The sequence below is a fragment of the Carlito syrichta genome, unplaced genomic scaffold (assembly GCF_000164805.1).
Source record: "Carlito syrichta isolate Samal-C Ts95f unplaced genomic scaffold, Tarsius_syrichta-2.0.1 Scaffold313308, whole genome shotgun sequence".
NCBI lineage: Eukaryota > Metazoa > Chordata > Mammalia > Primates > Tarsiidae > Carlito > Carlito syrichta.
In genome coordinates this window covers 15,072-19,865 of record NW_007257404.1, presented here as the reverse complement: position 1 = coordinate 19,865, position 4,794 = coordinate 15,072, and positions in this window count along the sequence as shown.

Below are 4,794 nucleotides of genomic sequence, written 5' to 3'. Positions count from 1 at the left end.
GTGTCTGCGGGGCGGGAGCACCCCAGCCCTAAGGCGGGCTCCTGCTGTCCGGGGGCAGTGGGGGTGGCGCCGCCCGTGACTTATGCTCCCTTTCAGCTGCTTCTTGGAAACAGCGACGGGCTGGGCAGGCACCCAGCGGCCTTGGCAGCCCCTGCGCAGAGTCGATTCTGTTGTTTGTGAATGCTCAGGAAGGAGGAGGGAAGAGCAGAAACGGGGCGCTTGGAGAGCTGTGGGCACGGCTTTCAGTGCCCTTTCGGGGGCTTCCAGAACCCCGACCAGGCACCTAGGCTCCTTCCGGAGAACTGCCCTCCGTCCCAGGGCTGGAGTATCCGGGGAGGCAGGAGTGTTCTGAGAGACCAGGCTGCCTTGGGAGGCAGGGACACCTTGGGAGTCCAGAGTGTCAGGGGAGGCAGGGTGCCTTGGAAGGTCAGAGTGTCCCGGGGAGGCCAGAGTGTCCTGGGAGGCCGAATGCTTTAGGAGGCCGGGATGTCCTGGGAGGCTGGCACACCTCCCAAGGCCAGAGTGTCCTGGGGAGGCTGGAGTGCCCCGGGAGGCCGGGGTGCCTTGGGAGGCCGGAGTGTCTGGAGAGGCCAGAATGTCTAGGGAGGCAGGGCGCCTTGGGAGGCTGGAGTGTCCAGGGAGGCTGAGTGCCTTGGGAGGCCGGAGTGTCCTGAGAAAGCTGGAGTTCCCTGGGAGGCCAGGTGTCATGGGAGGCCGGGGCACCTTGGGAGGCTGGGGTGTCCTGGGAAGCCAAGGCATTTGGGGGAATAGGGGAGGGGGCAGGGGACCGCCCCTGGGGGGCAGGTGGGGGAACCGCTTTGAGCAGGGGGTGTCTGGAGACTCGGTGGGTGGTCTGTGGGGGAGGGGTGTTGGCAGACATTCCAGATCCCCGTTTGCAGCGACGTCATTGTCGTCACCAGTTGCCACCAGCACTGTCGAGAGCTGGTCATTTTCAGCCTCTCCGGATCTTGCACCTGTGCCTCGACTCCCTCGTTTGTAAACCCGGCGTGGAGAGGCTGAGGTCACCCAGTGGGAGGTGCCCGGCGGCCAGGGCCTTGGCCGCCGTTCGCCTCGGCGCGCTGGGCCTCTGTGCTTTCAGTCAGCACCGTGCTCTCTTTGTCACCAGCGTGCCTGTCCCTTGATTATTTAAGTCCCTGTCTCTGACCCTCAATCCGGGTCCTGTGGACAGGACTTTGGCATTCCCCATGCCCGCTGCGGCCCGGCTGGGGAGCCCGGGCGTTGGCGCCTGCTGGGAGGAGTCAGTACCAGACAGCAGCTGGGCCCTTGGGGCCGGAAGAAACACCGGACCCTCGAGCTCAGTCACCCAGGGCCTGGGGGAGGGGGGCTTTTGGGTGGATTTGTTGAGAGGTGATTGGCACTTTGTAAAGATAGATATTTTGAGGGCACCAACCCACTTGGCAAGCTTTGGTGTCGTCATACCCCATGAAACCATCACCGGCCCCAGAGTGTCCCGGGGCCCCTGCGATCCCTCCTTCCTGCCCTCCTACCCGTCCCCGGCAGCCACCCGGCTGTGCGTAACTGGCATTTCCCCTGCTTTTTCTAGAAGAGAAGTCGGGAGGCAGGTGCCCTCTGTCTCCCCTTTCACCCTGTGAGATCATCTGGGGGGTCACCCGGTGGTCCTGTGCCCCAGTCGGCCCTTTCCATGGCTTTGCAGGGTCCCGCTGTCGGGCAGACTGTGGTTCACCCGTCCACTGGTCGTGGTCATGGGTTCTTTCCGGTTTGGGGCAGTTGCAAGAGACGTTGCCGGGACGTTTATGCACAAATCTGCAGGGACCCTGTTCACGTCTCTGGGGTTCGTATCTGAGAGCAGAGCAGCCAGGTCACGTGGCCCAGCTGTTTTCCCCACCGCCCCACCGTGCATGGCCCTGTCGCCCCCATTTCCACCCCTTGTCCTCACTTGGTGTGGTTGGCTTTTTATTTAGCCCGACGCATGGGTGTGTTGGGATCTCCCCGTCTCTGTGTCCGGGCGTCCTGGACGGCTCAGGGGAGGAGCCTTTTCATGTGCACGTTTGTCCGCCTGGGCGTCCTCCTCGGTGACGGGTCTGTCCCTGTCTTCTCCACGCCACGATGCAGGCTTTCTTGCCGATGGCTTTTGAGCGTTCTGTGCGTTTGGGCAAAAGCCCTTGGCCGGAGAGGTTACATCCCAGGCCGGGCCATGTCGCCATGTTCTGATGGCGTCTTCCGGGAAGCGGGGCGTCGCCCGTGTTCCTGACTCTGGGGGCCTCCAGCCCTGCCTCGTGGGGCCGGATGTGGAGCAGGGGCGCCCTCCCCAGCGCCTCCCTCAGCCTTTGCCACGGCGGGGCCTGGGCTCTCGCTGCTGTCTTTGCCCTCCTGCAAAGGTGGCCTCGGGGGAATGCCCCTTGCCACTGCCTCGGTTTGCTCATCTGGACCCTGGGCTGACGTGTCGACATGTGCCATCTAGCTCCCAAGGCTCCTGCCGAGACCAGAGGCCTCAGCTTGGCTCCTGCTCCCCGTGGGTGCCTGTGAGGTCTGGGGAGCCCGAGCCCCGCCTGAGGCAGCCAGGCACCCCTTCCTGCCCCCTCCCCACCCAGGTGGCTCCTGCTGCCCTCCGTGGCTTGGGGACAGTGGGCAGGCTGGTGTCGCCTCCATTCCAGCTGCTCGGCAGGTGTGGGTGCGGTACGTGTCCCCCTCGATCACGTGCCCGTGGGACAGCGTGCCCCTGGATGGGGAACAGGAGAGGGCCCCGCCCAGCCAGGGTGGGTGCGGCCGCCCAGGAGGCCGGAGCGCTTTCCGGGCCGGGACTCTTCTGTGCGCCGCTTCACGGATGGGGACACCCACCGAGGCTCGGGAGGGACAGTGGCCTGCCAGTGGCGCCAGGGCTTGCGCGGCTGAGTCAGGGTTTGTCACCAGGTCTCTGTGACCACAGAGGGCGGGGCGGGAGCTCCCCATCCACCTCCTGCCCCCCCTCCCCCCGAGCATCTCTCTAACCATCTGTGGACCACAATTCAAAACAAAATAAGTGATGTTTTCAAAGCCACTGGCGGAAGCCAGGTTACCACAGCGACTCAGCCTGGCCGCCTCCTCCCCAGCCCCAGGTGGCAGCCAGCTGGGGAGGGGCTGGCGGCGAGGACGGCCAGGCTCTCTGGGGCCTCCTGCCTCCTCTGCATGTCCCTGGCCTCCCTGCACTCCCGTGGGCTGACAGCCGTCTGCTCCCAAGGCTTCTGGAGACCGGGCCCCTGGCTCGCCCGGCCCCACCTTGGGAAGGCACGCTCCTTCTGGCGGGGCCAGCCACTGTGAGGCAGGCACACCCCACTCGCTGGGTGCAGGAGAGCTTGGGGCCAGGGCCCAGGCTGGGGGAGGCAGGGTCCCACCCCTCCACTCTCAAAGTAGGAGAGTCGAGTTGAAGCTCCCTCGGGGGGGCGGGGGCACAGCTTACAAGAAGACGCGAAACCACAGCCTGGGCCCTGGCGATGGGCGGGTGGCAGAGGGGCCCGGTGTCCTCGGGGGCTGCGCCCCTTCCTCTGTAGGAGCCCCGATGCTGCCGGCCTGCAGTCCCCACCGGCCTTGTTGTCCGCCAGACCCAGCTGAGGAGGCCGCGGCTGGGGGCAGGTGTCGGGGGAGTGCAGAGACCCCTGTGTCTCCCACCCGCCCTTGCTGGGGCCCCAGGGCCCAGGCCTGGGGAGTCCTCGGGCTGCGTGGGCTTTCCCCCAGCCTCCCCCCGGGCCGGGCCCACTGGTGCCTTTCTCAGGGTCCAGCTTCCGGTTTCTCTTCTGCATTGGGCCAGCAGCCTGGCATGTGCTGTGGGGTGGGGTCTGTGTCACAGGTGCCCAGTGCGGGCGGGCAAGGTCTCGCCGCTGGGACGGGATCTGCCTGGGAGTCTGGCTGGCGGGAGAGCCAGGCTTTCCACCGAGCTCTGGGGGCCGCCACCACCCGGGCTCCACAGTCCCATGGGGGGAGAGTCCCTCTGTGTCCCCTGTTGGGGAAGGGGTCCCCCTCTCTGTCGCCCCATGGGAGAGGAGTGCCTTCCTCTGTCCCTCCCATAGGGGGAGGGGTCCCACCCTCTATCCCCCCATTGGGGAAAGGGCCCCCCCATCTACCCTGTTGGGGGAGGAGTCTCCCTCTCTGTCCCCCTGTTGGGGGAGTGGTCACACTCTCTGTCCCCCTGTTGGGGGAGTGGTCCCACTCTCTGTCCTCCCCATCGGAGGAGGACTGCCCCCTTGCTGTCCAGGTCCTCATGGGCTTCGGGCCTCCTCACTTGGCTGATCTGGTCCCATGTTCCATGGCTTCCTCCTCCAGGAAGTCCTCCAGGGCCAGGCCCTCAGTGAGGGGGTGAGGAGGAGGGAGGCAGAACCTACCAAGGCTCCTCTTACCGGGTCCCAGCCCCCAGGTTATAGGCGATTCTTTTCATGGCCTCCCAGGGAAGCAGTGGGGATAAAACCTGACCCCCCCCCGACTGTCTGGCAGTGAGGGCCTCCACCGTAGATAGGGGCCCTGGAGGTACTTGGTCGTCCTTGTCCGGGGACGCAGCTTCCCCAGGCTGGGGAGGGGGTGGGCCAGTGCTTCCCCCCTGGGGCAAGAGGGAGACCCAGAAGGGGTCCGAAGGGGACCTGCCACCACCTCTGAGAGGGAGCAGCAGCAGTGGGCTTCAGGGCGGAGCCCTGGACAGCAAAGGGCAGGCTCGTGCCCCCGGCAGTGCCCCGGGGAAGGGACCTGGCCCTGTCAGGTGCAGGTGGGTGGGCTGGTCGGGGCTCAGCCCCAGGCCGCTGGGGCCGCTCCTGTATGCACAGGGCGCCGAGGCGTGGGCCTCCCTCA